This window comes from Castor canadensis, chromosome 14 (assembly GCF_047511655.1).
Source record: "Castor canadensis chromosome 14, mCasCan1.hap1v2, whole genome shotgun sequence".
Taxonomy (NCBI): Eukaryota; Metazoa; Chordata; class Mammalia; order Rodentia; family Castoridae; genus Castor; species Castor canadensis.
The window spans coordinates 2,178,259-2,195,078 of record NC_133399.1 but is presented as its reverse complement, the minus strand read 5'-3'; the positions used below and the strand labels follow the sequence as shown (position 1 = coordinate 2,195,078).

General features: G+C 38.9%; 1 protein-coding gene and 1 non-coding gene across 2 annotated transcripts in view; one reads left to right on the top strand and one right to left on the bottom strand.

The window, feature by feature from the left end:
- LOC109697187 (uncharacterized) overlaps positions 1–16,820 on the bottom strand; it is a 47,408-nt gene that overhangs the window by 19,562 nt on the left and 11,026 nt on the right. The gene's annotated exons all lie outside the window — the stretch shown is intronic.
- LOC141417079 (U6 spliceosomal RNA) lies at positions 16,559–16,662 on the top strand. Its single transcript, XR_012441704.1, has one exon. It is a non-coding gene; the product is annotated as a U6 spliceosomal RNA (small nuclear RNA).

The window sequence follows — 16,820 nt, the reverse complement described above, 5'->3', positions numbered from 1 at the left end:
ATATGATACGATATGAAACAAATGTGAATAAATGTTTTGCAGACTGGAGGCATGGCTCAAGTGTTAGATCATGTGCCTAGCAAATTTGAATCCCTAACTTTAAATCCCAGTATGCCCAAGGGAGAGAAAGGATTTACTGTGTCTGCACCTAATTATTGTTCCATGTTCTTTAATCTGGGATTGTCATTTATAACCACTCTTTCCTTCTCTCCAAAAATTCATTGCAATTTTTCAATACTAGTGCACATGTGATATATTTTGTAAATAATATTGTATTTTCAATATTTACAAAGAGTGTGCAACCATAGAGAGCTGCCAAAAGAGAAGATTGTATTCTTTTCATCATCAAGAATGATCCAATTGCATTTTGAATTTGGAAAGACAGCAAAAACAGAAAGAAAAAGAGCAGAACACAAACAAAGTATAATCAGAACATAAATCCTGTTCAATACTTGACAAAATTACATGATTTTTGTCAATCCAACATTTCAAAAACAGAAGAAATAAACATATCTAGGAAAGATCAAGTGATAAATTCATATACCATCAAATTTAACTAAATTTTATTTAATTAAGTATCCATAAAAGAAATTTTCCCAATTCTGAATAAAATTTATGAAACTTGCATACTGAGGCACCATTTCATCATTAAAATCTTACAGGCAAAAAAGCACAAAAAATTCATAAAAGCTGAAGTAATCAGCAATTTCATAGAAAAAAATATTTAAAAAAAGAAACAAAGGGGAACCTCAAGGATGCAGCCTGTTGAACCTACACTACAGGAGGAGAAGGTTGTATACATTTTTAAACTGAGAGACCACCGTCTCTGTGCAGATGCAGCCCTTGGTTGTTCACTTTGAGGAAGGGAGTGAAAGGAACCTATAAAACCAGGAAATCTTACTCAGGAACCTAAAGACACAAAATTTTCCCCACTTCCTTGATGAAATGAATCACTATTACACAGACTCCTTGGAAGACATGTCAAACTCTCATCCAGGGCCAATTCAATATTCAGAGCTGTGCTGTCTTTTCTTGGCATTGCTAAACTCAAATGAATTCCCCAATGCCAATCGGCATCCCATCTCTTTTTTTTTTTTTTTTTGTGGTACTGGGGTTTGAATCCAGGGCCTCACTCTAGCTAGATAGGTGCTTTACCATGTGAGCCACTCCAACAGCCCTTTGTTGTGTTCAGTATTTTTGAGATAGGTTCTTGCATATGGTTTGCTCAGGCTGGCTAATTTTCCCAGGGATGGCTTCAAACCAAGATCCTTCTGATCTCTACTTTCAGTAAGATAGGATTGCAGGTGTGAGTCACTGGTGCAGAGCATCATTTCCTATCTTGAAGTTATCTGGTGATGACACTGTGAATCACCTAATTAGTACCATAAAGACAGTTCCTAAAAAAGACCAAGAAAAAACAACCAAACATGCTCCTATTGCTCAGGACATTCTGAGTTTTACTTACTGCAAAGAAGAACCTGGGACCAAGAGCCACACAAATAAACTCTGAAATGAATAAGCCATTTCATCCAGCAGGGACATCCCAAAGGTTTCTTCTTTTCCACTGTCCATGACAGACATTCTCAATTGTCACAACCTACATTCTGATTAGCCCAATGACCTGAATGTAAATGCAAACAGTTGAAAATTTACCCAGGATTACCCAAGTAATCCTTGTGAACACTGGTGATTAAAGACCACCACCCACCATCCTTCCTATTCTCATTACACTGAGATGTCCTTCCCTTTAAAATCAACCACAAGGCAAGGACAAACTTTCAATTTCCACACTTTATGCCTCTAAATCAATAAGCTTAATTCATCACAAGAAACTGAACACTAATTAAGCAAATTGCCCCATATGTTCTCTGCTTCCTCCTGGTCTAGGATCTCTGACCAGGTGATATAAGAACCAGCAAATGACACATCCTTTACTGACACTCTAAGGACTGGCTGGCCTCAGGGAAAGATGTTCTGCTACAGGAGCAGATGGTGTCCTTCCATCAATCCTTCATCTCCAACTTTATTTCTCCTCCTGTTTGCTCCTCCCTGTAAAACACAGACCTGCTCTGTTTCATTCTTAAAACCCAGCAGGTGTTGCAGTTGGTGCTGTTCCAACACTGTGATCTCCCTTCTGTATGTACATATCCTACCTCAACATTTGTAAAAATACTGTCTAGACATAGGCTAAGGTCAACATCAATTATGTCAGAGAAAGTAACAATCTCAAACACTAAACATTTCCCCAAATCTATACTTCATTTTGAATACCAAATGCACACACAACCCCTTTTCAGTGAGTTGGGCAAGACAGGGATAACTGTAAATTTAGGGATTTATTATAGCCATAAAAAGTACCAGATTGGGGGACTGTCCCTGGATGTGAGACTTCAAATATTTATATCACATAAGCTTTCTAACATTTATATCACTCAGGTCAATCAAATGTGGTAGAGATTTTTAGGCATGGAACCAAGAACCATGGATCATGCTGCTCAGGAACCCATGAACTTCTGCCATCTCCACAGTCTGGAGAGGCATGAGCTCTAATGCAGAGCTCCCTGACAGTGTTCTGGGTCTGGGAAACATCAAAAGTAGGTAGCTGACAGAATGATTGGCTTAAACCCATCCTCCCAGCACCAACTCTAGAAAAGAGAAGACCAAGTGACAAGCGGCACCAGCAGTGACATGGTCTGCAAACTTCAGGGCTGTGATGGAGAGGTGCAGTTCCATCACAGCCACTGAGGCCAATGTCAAGCCCCTTATCCTGCCCAGTCTGGGGAAACAGGTCAGAAACTCACCATTTCCTGCTTCTGTAGTGCCCAATTCTGGCACATCACCAGCAGCACAAGCAATGCACAGTGAAAAATTGACTCACAGAAGTGGATCCACTTAAGTCACTCCATAAGCAATCCCAATTTTTTTGACCTCTTGTTTTCTCCTCCCTTTAATGGCAAAGCTCTTCTGTGTAACAATTATGGTGCCTGCATACCTTACTTTTGGGGAAATCATATAATGTAATTCATAAACCAAAATTATGTCCTTCATTAATCATGATGTCATTATTAAATGAGAAACAGTCTGAGGACAGTAAGAGGTATGTGAAAGGGGGGATACATAGACATTCAGTGATTAGTGGCATCACTAAGAATACTTGTCCTCAGATGACAGTTTCTGGATTTAAGTACTGTTTATTCTGAACCTGAGAGTCTCACGGGAAATGCAGAAACTTAAGTTACAGAAAGTGCAGAGAGTATACAGTGCAGTTTAAAGCTCATTCCCCACAAAAACTAAATAAACAAGCCCAAAGTGTCAAATGAAAACCCTGCCAACACCACACAGACTGGAAGCCTCATGTTTGGTGTGGAGATGTCCCACAAGGACTGTAGATTAGGACAAATCACATCACAGGGACAGTCAAGAGTTCAAGGAGTTCAGAGAGTGCAGTGCCTTGCAGCTATTAGCTGGAAAGTATTTGCATTTTCATGCATACTGCTGGTTGAACCACACTGTAAGATTTCTATGATTAAAATTTCTGAAGAACAGGCTTAAGACAAAGAGAGAGTTAGGCAGCTTAAACTGACTTGAGTGACATCTCCCTCTGGCAAATAGTTAGGTGCTGGAGGAGAGATCATTTCAGTGTTGAAGGAGGGGCACCAGGGCATGGCAACCTCCCAGGCTAAATCCTTACCTGCGCCTAAAACAACAGAGAGCCTTCTCTGTGGGAGGCATGTTATGAGTCAACTGAGGCACGACCACCCAAGAAAGGTTTTAAAGGAGAGTCTTTATTAGCCAGCTGGTGATGACTCTGACCAACAGCTTGCTGAGTCTCAGAGAGCAGCCCTGTTCCAACTTTTTAGCAGGATTTATAAGGCAAAAATCCCTAGCAATCTTTGCAAAGCAAGCAAGCCTGGATACAGTATTGAGACAATGGTTATTAGCTAAGGTACAGAAATGAGACAATGGTTATTACCTATGAGCATGAATGAACACAATCAACACAATCCACACAACCATCTGACCGTATCCTAGTTTAGTTCCTTCTGTTCTTTTAACTTTATGAGAACCAGACACCCTCCTAAACCTCCCTCAGCTAGGAAATTAAACACAGCACCTGATTAATAGCTCCCCTCCACACCTGATTAATGGCTTTCCTCTGGCTAAGTTGTTAATCATTTCATGCAAGCAAGCAATGTGCAATGCTATGGAATATGTATAATCTTAGAATGGGCATTTTCTTGTGACTTGGATAAAGCAGTCGGTTTTTCTGAGCTAGAAAAAGGTTTGGCTTTAGTCCATCTTGATTCCTATGTAGAATATTGCTGACATGTAACTCCCATTCATACATGTATGCAATAATCACATCCCCTGTGTTGGCACAGGGTAGATTATCTACAGAGGTGTCTGAAAATCTACACCAGGAAGCCAAGTTTCTCATTCCAGCTGCCAGAAGTAAGACATCTTTCATTTGCTGGTACAGGTCTCACATAAAATGATGAGTAAGATATTAGGACATCTTTCATTTGCTGGTACAGGTCTCACATAAAATGATGAAGATGCACATCACTGTGATATCAGCCTTAAATGAAATGGTAACAGTTCTTATAAGTAAACAAAGTGACCTAGAAATGGCATGAAAATGTGAGAGTATTAATCCCACTGGGAAAAGGTAAATTTAATAATATTCAGAACACTGAAAAGCTGTAAGGCAAAGTGTAAAAATTTTTTAACTTCAGTTCAGGTGGAGTGGCTTAAGTGGTAGGTCGTGTGCCTGCCTACCAAATGTGAGGCCCTGAGTTCAAACCCCAGTACTACCAATAATGTTTTAACTTCAGCAAGCAACAAGCATTACAAACATAAAAATATATTTCTAAATGGATATAAGGCACAGAGAAATGTAAAGTGTGACTTGAATATTGAATGTGCAGTGGGAAAAAAATAAATGTAAATTGTCTTTATATTCAACTAAAGGTATGTTTTTGTTAAATACTGAATAGCCATAATATATTTTATGTAATCCCTGCTGTAACTATGATGAAAAATTGCTAATAGAGACAGAATGACAAAGAAAACAAATGAAACCATATCATATCAGTAATACACAGGACAAAGATCATGTCAGTAAGATTGAATGAAGGGATCAGTATGTACACAAGTCATTAATAAATGTGAAGATGGTGGTGTGGACTAGTAGCAGCAGTGAATTATTTGTACCTCTGAGCATAGAGCCAGACAGCTGTTGAGGTGTTATCTTTCAAAGTAAGCATTGGTGAGAAGTCACTGAAGGTTCAGTTGTGGACAGCACCCTATACAAAGTACAAAATTGCAGACCAGGAGAGAGGGAGAAAAAAAATGTAAGCCTATGGAATGCACAGGGTCAGAGGGCACACCCAAGTATACAAAAGCAAGGATCTTACAAAATTTTCAGTGTGGTTTCATGGAAAGTAGAAATATATAAACATCACAGTATGTACATATTGGTCACCAGGAGAGAAAGAAAACCTAAGGGTGTAACACAGGGATGGGTTGAAATAAAAGAATCTAGAGACTCAGGAACACTAAACAATGAATACTGCTTTCACACAGAGTCAAAAGACACATACAGTCTGTATAACATGCTGGCACTAGGAAACTTCTCTATTCTTCTAGGTATTCAGTCAAGATGCAGTGGTGGCAGGCCATACTGAGAAACTCCTCAGTCTGAAACTTTAGCATTGTAAGATCTCTGTATTGTCCTACCTCTGGGAAATTCCAGAAACTGTCTGTTACTAATCCAGTGAGTTCTGGCCTTGAGTGCTGGTTTACCTATAGGGGCAGAGGTCCATGTGGTGGAAACTGGTCAGATATGAAGGGAACAGACTAAATCTCTTCCAATTTGGGCCAGTGGTAGGGGAGCATGTGAAAGACAAATACATAAGTTTATATTCGTACACAAAAGTGAACTTCTGGTCATTAAGCCAACCTATAATTAAGAGTCATTTATAGGGCTAGTGGAGTGGCTCAAGTGTTAGAGCATCTTCCTAGCAAGCATGAGGTCTTGAGTTCAAATCCCAGTATCACCAAAATGAACAAACAAACATGAGTCTTTTAAAGGTAAACACCTTACACATAGTTTGGGATTTATCTAAAGAACTGAATGGATTTATCCTACAAGGGTAGGATTCAGATTTTAAAAAATTCCAAATGGATACAAAAGCACTTGTAAGTTCACTGGGACAAATCATCTGATGACAACCATAATGAGGGTCAGAGATCCAATGACCAGTGGGGATGATAATGATTGTCACACCTAAGAATAGGTTAAGGTGAAAATAATATTGGTATGTAAGCCATACCCTGTATACCAGCTCTCAGGGCCATGGGGAAGGGAAAGAGGGTCAAGCACAGTATTACCAGGAAAACTCAGAGAAAACATAATGAGTTATGTACACAAACCACATCTTCTGATTGATAGACAAACACTACAAATAGGACAGAACCTGTAGCCAAATTACTTTCTTAAGAAAAATGCCTAAACAAAATGCTAACAGAAACTAGTAACAGGAATATGGAGGAATGTCATCAGCAAACAGCACATGTGGTCGCACTTCTACACAAAATAAAGGGCATATAAGGACAGTATTGGGGATTTTTGGTGCCACTTCTTGGTAAAAGAATTCAACAAGAAAAGAAAATAAGATAAGGAAGAGGTTTATTTGGGAAGCAGTAGGCAACTGAACACAGGGTAGTTCTGCTGCTCTGATATGACAGTTGGGCAGGTTTGTTTATGTGATGGGAAGCAAAAGAAAAATCAAAGGTGCACCCTCTAGCAGGAGGGTGGGAAGAATCAAATAAGAATATTGAACTGAGGGTCCTGAGAACTCTTTTCTTGTGGTCTGTACAGATAGGGATGATTATTCCTGGAAAATTGGTTGATGTGTCATTAACTCTCATATTGTGAGCTAGATGCTGGTGGCTCAAGCCTGTAATCCTAACTCTTAGGCTGAGTATCGGACAGCCACATGAGGACTGTAACCTTCCTTATCACAGATGGCTTACTGAAAACTCTACACAAGGCCCTAAAGAATAACAAACATTCACCTTTAGACAATTCCTAGAAATTTCCCACCCATCTTCATAGAAAGACCCCATTATCTCAGGAGTATCAGAAGGCTGCTGAAAGACACTCCTGTCCAGTGACCTTCCTGGAAGTCCTCTCTGGGCCTCCAGTCTTCCTGGGACTTCTCCCACTGACTTCCTATATCTATCCCCACTGTGCAAGCTGCTGTAGGCTCCAGCTCTTTTGCTGGGGACCTCCTCCAAAGATTTCTTCCCCCACCCAATAAAGCATGTGGTAATATATTCAGCAGAATCTGTGCTGCTTTCTAACATGTCTGTTTCCTCTTCTATCTCTGCAGACATGTCAGTCCAACATGACTTTTCTGCTTAACAGTAGGTACTCAGGAGTCAGACATCAGGATGATTGCAGATTGGAGCCAGATTGGACAGGTAATTCATGAGACTCTATCATAAAAACACCAAACACAAAAAAGGATGGGTGCATTGTCTCCACTGGTAGAGCACATGCCTAACCATGAGGCCCTGAGTTCCAATCCTCTTATACCATAAAAAAGCCTCTCAAAAATTTGTCTCATGTCATCAGCTTGTTCTAGATGCTGGGTTAGGGGCAGATTTTGGGGTTGGATGGTCAGACTGAAGCTGTTGTTTTTGGCAGGCTCCCATGATTTCAGGTCAGGAACACCCTTCTGTGTGTCACAGGCATTTGTTAGTATTAGGTGTCCAGTCTAGAATGTGATTCCTTATGAACAGACAAGCCATAGTTCTCAGCCATCAGGTTTCCTAAGCACTTCCTTAGTCCTCATCAGAGACTACCTGCTTCTTTGCCAAGACAGTCTCACGACAGCAGCCATGATTCCATCCATTTTGCTATCTAATGAGATACAAGGTGAGATTACTCTCATTTTTGGTCTGTAACTGAGTTGCTGCCTTTTTACATGAGTGGGGGATTAAAAGGTTTTTGCACATATTACTTTGGTAATGCTTTACCCATTCTCTTACACAGAGTGTGTAAAACATTTTAAAAGGCATACACAAGTCAGGGAGACTGCAGGAAATGAAGAGAAAGGCTAACTTATGCTATTACTTGAAATTGTTAACTTTTTAAAATAGTTTATAATATCATAAATGAGTTGCATATAAATTTGGTGACATGGGAATGAATCACATTTCCTTTATTCAGGAGGAAAATAAGCGATGTATTTTCAACTCAAGTTTATTTAACTCACATACTACTCCATCTCATTCCTCTGACTTGATTAACATAAGCGAGAAGTAAGTGTGCACACTGAAAAAAGACATCTAACATTGACATAGATTTCATTTGTTCTCTGAATATCATATTCTCACCTAAGGTATCCTGATACCAATAGAGCAATAAAAAATGAAAAGGACACTTAAAGGCATATTCTTTATATAAGTGAATGGGCACAGACACCATGAAGTCCACTTATGAAGTTCGCAATTATCTTAAGGCAGCAAGGGACGTAGACTACCCTGGGAGCTACACTGAGGTTAATAGGGAAGGTATGGTGAAAATTTACTCCCAACGGCAGAACTGTGGTCAGGATGACTCTCTGAGCTGCTCACAGTATTTGACAGGTTGCTCTCCAGTTTTCATAAAGAGAAGGGGCAATGAAGGTAATACAACATGATCACCATGAAAAAACTGATTCACATTCTTCTTCAGATTTCAGCATAGAAGAACATAGGAGGACACATCTGCAAACACAGACCAAAGAAATAAGAAATATAAAATCCACACTTCCAGACTGCAAGAATTAAGATGAATGGACAATGCATTGTGTCTGAACTGAAGGCAAGAGGCACTCCGGAGAAGCATTAAATTGCTTCACCAGAAATCCCAAACAACAAAGGTCAGAAAACTAAAGTGTCAATGAAGAAAGGCTGAATGCAGAGTGTAGTTAGGTTTGCAAGCCAAAATCTCTATGGGGCTGGCTTTAGCAGAATGTACAAATTTGTTAGTTTCACCTAGAAAAACCTAACAGGATGACCCAATGACATTCAGAGAAGAAACCTTCTGACTTTTGATACTAGATTTTTGGGGGAGGGGGTGGGGGGTTGTCCATTTTGAAATTTTAAATTTTGCTCAAGTTCTGTCTTTGAGAAAAATCTGCTTCCCAAAGTCATCACTGTGTACCTTTGTACAACCAAAACTTCAAGGCAAAGTGGGAACTGTACTCTAGTATCACTACCACAACTCTGGATAAAGAGAACTACATGTAGTGATATGTGTCACCTAGTGACAGAAGTCAGGCTGGGATAGACAGGGAGGGGACTGAAGCACAGGTCAAAGGCTAGCCAGAAAGGTGCATCACAACACAAACATCATTTAGAGACAGTAGAGAATTAAGAAGGGAGTCACTGTGAAACAATACCCAAGTGCAGGCATGGCAACACACAATTTAAGAAACAGATACAGAAAGGTAGAAGGGAGTTGCTGCTAAATGATGTCCTTAGTGCCAAACCTTTGTGACCAATGCACTTAAGAGATTTTTTTTTTGAAAATGTACCTGTCAAGAAGAGCCAGGCAAACATTCACCTGTCAGAAAGACTTGTCAAGTTTGAATGCCTCAAAAGGCCCAAAAAGTAGCATAAATACCTTTAACTAGCCCACCTGCTATGTCTTGGATCGCTTTATTCCAGTCCCTCCCTTGTAGAGTCTTGACCCTTTCTTCCCTTAATGAAGACCTGTGAGTTTGCATCTAGTCACTAATGAGGCACTCATTCTTTGATTTTGAACAAGAACTCAGTCCACACCTGACACCTGTATCACTAGGAATGACATGCCCATTCTCCCAAAGTGGTGATAAGAAATCACAAGAACTATGAGGAGACAGAGAAATGTGGCTCTTCAATGGAGAATATCAATTTGTGAAAAATCTCAGGCAGTGGATTCATTTTACAAAGACCTTCTGGAAAATGTCTAAAGTAGAATCAAAAGGTCATAGGGAACTATGATGTAGAAAAAGGAAAACATGAAAAAATGCATAAAGAAGATAATATCTACAAAGTTGTAGCAATCACCAAAAGGATTATATAGACATTATGAAGATGTGCCTGGCACTGGTGGTTCATACTTGTACTCCTAACTACTCAGGAGGTAGAGATTAGAAGGATCACAGATTGAGCCATCACAGGCAAACAGTTCATGAGAACCTATCTGTAAAATATGTAACTTTAAAAGGGCTGGTGGAGAGGCTCAAGGTGTAGACCCTGAGTTTAAGCCCCGGGTAGGGCCAAAAAAAAAAAAAAGGCAAAATGAAGATGTATGTGAAACATGTTCAATGAAACTTTCATTGTGTTCATTTGTGAAGTGGAGATGGAAAACCAAAAATCAGCATGAAGAGAAAACGATTAAAATTATGCATCCTGAAGAGAAAGAAACACTATAAAATTCACAGTATGTCACCAGTGTATGAATTGTGTAAATTGTTAATGACAGCTTTCTGGTGAGGGAAAAAAATAGAAGCTATGTACTTATATTACATAAAGAAAACAATGGTATAAAATTGGGAAAGGAATGTGGAAGAAATGAAAGAATTGTGAGGAAAGGATACGCAGGGACATGGCGCTAATGCCAGCACAAGTTTATTGTGGACAAAAGCCTGGAGCCTCTGGGAAACAAAGTGAGAAAGTTTTTGAAGAAGGGAAGGTCACAAAGGACATAATGGGTTCCAGCAGAGAGAGGACACATGGCATCCACTTAGCCCAGGAAGACCACTGTTCCCCGCTGCTGTCCATGTTTTGTTAGTGGAGATTGGTAGCACGTTCTGGATGTCTCTTAGTGGCATTATGAATGGTCTGGTCAAAGTAAAGCAGCATTGACATAAAAACAGTATCCTTTGTACAAGGTTTTGAGTGGCAACCTGGGTAGGTTTTGGAAGATAAAGTCAGACAAGCATGTAAATGGACATAGGCCAATGACCATCAGCCCACTCTGAAGGAGGTTCCAGAGTTGTTATCTGGAGGGTACTACACCTAAGCAATTTAAGTCTAAGTCACAAGTACTTGTTATTTAAGTCTTGAACGAGAAATGCCATTTTCAAGTAGAATACAGACTAAGTAAAGGTCAGAATACTCCCAGTTAAATAGATTGGGTAGGGGAAAATAACTCCATGAGCATGGACTACAAAAACATAATTTGTCTTTACTTAAATGGAAAGCCTCAGCAAAAATATGAGTTTACATATCTTATATCAGAGGTACCTGTAAGGGCCTGGATGTCCACTATCCCAGTGTAAAATCACATCTTTAAAACCTCTTGGCTTTAGTAACTTCTGTGAGGTCTGGCACAGGTGGCTCCATCTGGATTGTGACAACTTTCCCCTCTTGTCTCCAAACTGTCTGTGAAGAGTCTCCTCTGATGATTTCATCAATTAACCATTCTGGTTAATGAAATCCCTTCTTGGGCTTTTCTAGGATGCCCCACAATGAAGAGTAAGCATCAGAGTAGTAAGGTGTGAATCAGTGCCAATTAAGACATGCTTTGACAAATTATAAGCAAAAAGAGGTTTAGAAGAAGTGGGCTTACCTCCATCCATTTTTAGATCTGTCTGGACTACAGATGATATCCTGACAACTTAAATATGCTACAGAATGTCAACAGACAACCAGCAAAAGTTTTACAGAGTCAACTCAAGCAAATATGGAAAATCCTGACTACATTGATAAAGAGGTACTTGGTTGAATCCTTTTTAGGGTTTAATAGGAAGTGCTCCAAAGAAGGACCCACACTGTGAATGAAAAGACTAAGAAGAGCCATGGTTAAAGTTCTAAAAAGTATTTTGGGAGTTGTGAGAACAATTAGTTTATTTCCATTGTGGACTTCGTTTGTAGGAAAATAATTATGACTGACAGCATTACAACAGCCACACCAAATGTTCCTTCTTACATTAGGAACACATGGTTACAAATATAGGCCACACGTTAAAGAGCAGGATTGCCTAAATGGGAGAGTTTTTCTGAATGTCATGATTACAAACAGCACAACTGTCAAAAGTTTCATTAACCAAGTTATATGCCAAAATTTAGGTGTAACAAATTGGATAAAAGGTTCTTTTAGATAAACTGACATTTTTAACTTTGCAAATGTTTGTACTGTATTTAGATAATATCTAGACACAGAACACAGGTATAGGGTGGTCATTTAAGAGCCCTTCACCTGAGCAAATACTTAAATGAACTCTGATTTAGTAGTGTTTAAAAGCTTCACAAGATCAACAGAAAACACAAGTATGTACATTGATAACACCTATCAGTACAACCATTTTTTACAGATCTTACTCAGGGTAGAACCATATTAAGATAGCCTTGTAATTTCATGGATGCAGAGAATATGACCCTGGAAAATCTTTTAGGAAAGTCTTAGATTACAGTCAACTTGACTTTCTTTTTCCCTTAAACTTTTCTCCCAAAATACATGCTCAATACTTTCTATATCCTTTCTTCTTCATTTGTTGACTTTGTAACTTGCATTTTCAAAATGAATTTTATAAAAATTTTAAATTTAAATACAATTGTTTTCCCAATTACCCTTATATTTTTACTCTGCAGACCCATGAAGAAAGGCAATTTTAAACTGTTTATCTATAAGCAACTTAAAGACACTTTTGTTAATGATCTAACTATAAAAGAATTGAATTTAAATTACACTCATGACAAAATGAAATGGATTGATGTTACTGTCCACAAAAAAAATGCCTGTATTTTAGTTAGACCTGATTGACATAAAACTTTGAAAAACTGGTTATTCTTAAAAGTAGCAGCAGAAGAGGTGGGGGAGAAAAGAGAACAGAAGCCTTTCATGTCTTAACATTAACCTAATAATATCAATCACCCTAAAGCTGTACAAGCACATGCAGGAAAGGTTTAAATCAGGTATGTGGTAAATGCCAATTTATGCATAGAGCTGAAGAACATGTAAAAATTAACTAAGTGGCCACAAGTACTATGATCAGTTTTTTAGAAGCTAATTGAGAGGTGTCCCATGCTGTTCTTTTAGGACTCATTTTGGGCAGTTTGATAGCTAAAGCAAGAGTCAATTCTAGGAAAGTGTTTTGAGTCAATCTCAGTTACCAATAACACTGTTACCATAGCTGTCAGATTTTTGTATCTAACAGGTTACACATACAACAAACATACACGTAATTCACCCAATGGCACACAAAACAATTACACTAACTCTGAGTGCATTCAAAGATATTGAAGGCTTTACATTTACCACGTGAGAGTTAATTTTAGGTAAGGAGCCTGGTGCAAAAAAATCACAATGACTTATTGTATCCATAGCAGAAGAGTGTTTCTGATCACAGAACACCACATAGTTGTATGAAAAGGTCATACTGAACCAGGCACCAATGGCCATTGCCTGTAACCTGAGGTACCTGGGAGGCTGAAATGAGAAGGACTGGATCCAAGCCAGTTTTAGGTCAAAAAATAGAAAAACAAAAAATGGGAAACACCTGCTCCCAAAAAATAGCCAAAGAAAGAAGGGCTAGAGGTGTGCCTCAAGTAGTACAGTACCTGCCAAGCAAGTGCAAAGCTCTCAGAAACATTAATTTGCATAATTAACATATGCTAATAAAATCTCAGTGGTTTTTGTTCCTTTTCTAACAGTACATGAAGATTCAATCATTGAATAAGAAAATAAATGGAACAGGTGAATACTTCTTCTATGAGGTGGTATTGCTAGGTAATAAAAATCAACAAAAATTGTGCTTTGAGCAATTATACACAAATAGAAAGACCATGAAACTCTGACTTAGATGATGACAGCACTAAAACCCACTCATCCTTATTGAAGAATGGATTCCTCAGGCTTGTGCGATGACCCTGCATTTATCAAAGCTGATGATTTGTTTAGAATATTCTCTGCGTGTCCTCCTTAAGGATGTGGTGAGACAGCTTACTTATGACAAAAGCAAAAATTGTACAAAATGACTTTAAAATGGCATGAAAATGGTATTAATCCCACTAGATAAAAGTAAACCTTAGTCATATTTAGAATGTTCTAATGCTGTAAGGCAGCATTACATTTTTTAACTTCAAGGCTGACTGAGTGACCCAAGTGAAAGGGTGCTTGCCTAGAAAGTGTGAGGCTCTGTGTTCAAACAAGAGCACTACCCAAATTTTTTTTCTTGAACTTCAGTGAGAAACAAACATTAAAATAAATGAACATATACTATTTCTTAAGGAATATAAAGTTTAGAGAGACGTGAAGTGTAGCTATAATAATATCAAATGTGGAGTGGGAAGGAAATAAAAGTAAATTTTCTTTATATTCAACTAAACCTAAGTTTTGTTTCCTAAATTTTGAATAGCCATAATATATTTTATGTAACCCTGTGGCAACTACAAAGAAAAAAAAATTTTTTTTCTGGCAGTACTGGGGTTTGAACTCCTGGCTGCAGGCTTGCTAGCCAGGTGTGTACCACTTCAGCCATTCCTCCAGTGAAGAAATGATTTCTAACAGAGACACAGCAACAAAGAAAAACAAATGAAACCTTATCATATCAATAACACATAAAACATAGAGCATGTAAATATGATTGAAGGGAGGGATCAGTATTTGCACGTTATTAATAAATGTGAAGATGGTGGACTGGACAAGCATGTCCATGAATTATTCATACCCCTGAGGCACAGACCCAGAAAGATGGTGAAGCATTATCTTTCAAATTGGACAACGATGGGAAGGCATTGAAGATTCAGTAATAGACAGCACCCTATACAAAGTAGACAACTGAGGATGAGAAGAAAGGGACAGAAAAAAAGCATCAGCCTGTGGCATCTACAGGCTCAGGAAGCAGACTTAACAAACAGAAAGCAAGAACCTCAGAAAAAATGCATGCAAGTTCTAGGGAAAATAGACAGAAATATATGAACCTCACAATATGTACAGAGTGCACACTGGGAGAAAAAGAGAGCCTCAGTGTGTAGCAAAAAAGAAGAAGCTGAAATAAAAGAAAAAAGAGACTCAGGAACCACAATAAGCACTACTGTCAGTATAGAGTCTAAATACACATGGACTTTTCATCACATGCTGGCACTAGGAAAGTTCTCTCTTCTTGTAGCCATTCAGTCAAGGTGCAGTGGTGGCAGGCCATATTGATGAGGTCCTGAGTCTGGAACATTAACATTGAAAGGTCCCTGCATTGTCCTATCTCTGGGAACTCCCAGCAAGGGTCAATTGCTGATCCAGTGACTGCTGCATTTGAGTGCTACTCTAGCTATAGGGGAAAAGCCTCAAGTGACATCAGGCAGAGCTCCACGTGGTGGGAAACTGCTCAGATATGCAGGAGACAGAGGAAATCTCTTTCCATTTGGGTCATTGGTAAGGAAACATATTAAGGACAAATTCTCAAATGTTGCATCAAATTAAAGTCTGATGGAAAATTTTCAAAAATGTATTTGAATTCACTCATAAGTCCAATACAAATTTTAATCAAAGAAGAAACACCTTATTGAAGGTAGTGTTGTTTCTCACAAGGTTTTCTCTCTCCTTCCTGGTTATTACTAGACCTAACAGGGCTTAACTGGGGGCAACTGAAGATTTCAGAAAAGACACAGGACAGACAGACAGTGGGGTCAGGTGTGTGGAGTGCTTGGGTGGAGACACACAACCCTCATTGCTTCTTTGCTCTATCTTGATGCTTTAAGGCTTTACTCCTTGAAGTTCTTTAAAACCTTGCTTAAAACCTCTTTCCTTAGACTTGCACTGATCCATGTTTGATCTTAGTATACCTTTAGCTTAATTGATTTTGAAGTCTTTTCCCCCCATGCTTGCACTATACCTTCCCTCTTCAACTCTCTCAAAGCCTTGGTGCTCAAACTTGCAAACAGCCAGGCATACAATGTGCATATGCAAAACTTAATTCTTGGTCCTTAGACTTCCACTGTGCACCGTCCCATGTTTTCTTTGGCTTTTCTTTAGCTTAGCTTTCCTAAAGCCCATATATGAAGTTCTTTCTTATTTTTGCTTTCTAAAGCCTATGTTAAAGATCTCAGTGCAGACTTTCTATCAATCCCACTTTAGCCACTGTTTTCCCTTCAGCAATTTCCCTTGAGTAACTCTTTTCCCTTCAGTAATTTTTCCCTTCAACAATTCTTTTCCCTTTCAAAAGCTTCCCACACCAAACAGCCCAAAGTACATGATTCTTGACCAGAGGAAAACCAAAAGGCCCAGCAAAAGCCCCTCTTCCTCCTTCAGGGGTTTTTATAAACAGCAGCAAACAGGGTGGAGCAGAGGAGGGGAGTGACATTGCAACAGGACAAACTTGCCTTCTTGCTTCTCTGAATGCAACTTAGGAGACACAAGTTGTTCTTCCTTTCCCTGTTTCATGGCTGGAAGCTGTGCCTATCTTGGCCTACAGGTAAAAGCACTTAACTGCATCTCATCTTGCTTGTATCCAGTTCTCATAGGCTTTAATCTGCTCCCCACACATAATCAAATGATCTGATCTGAATAAAACAGTATCATGTTCACTTAAACAGCACATAGACTGAAAATGGAATGCAACAGACAAGATTAACTTGGCCATGCATGAGGATGATATGCAAATTTCTGAAGCATTGTATCTTTTTTTAAAAAGACAGTAGCCATGAACCTCAAGCTTATCTAACAAGAGTTATATTGATCATATCTGTGAATGAAACCAAGCCAAAGACAAGGAGCAACACATTCGCAAAAGTCATTGGCTCCTACTCCATCCCAAACCATCTGCAAGAAGAATTGTGAAAAT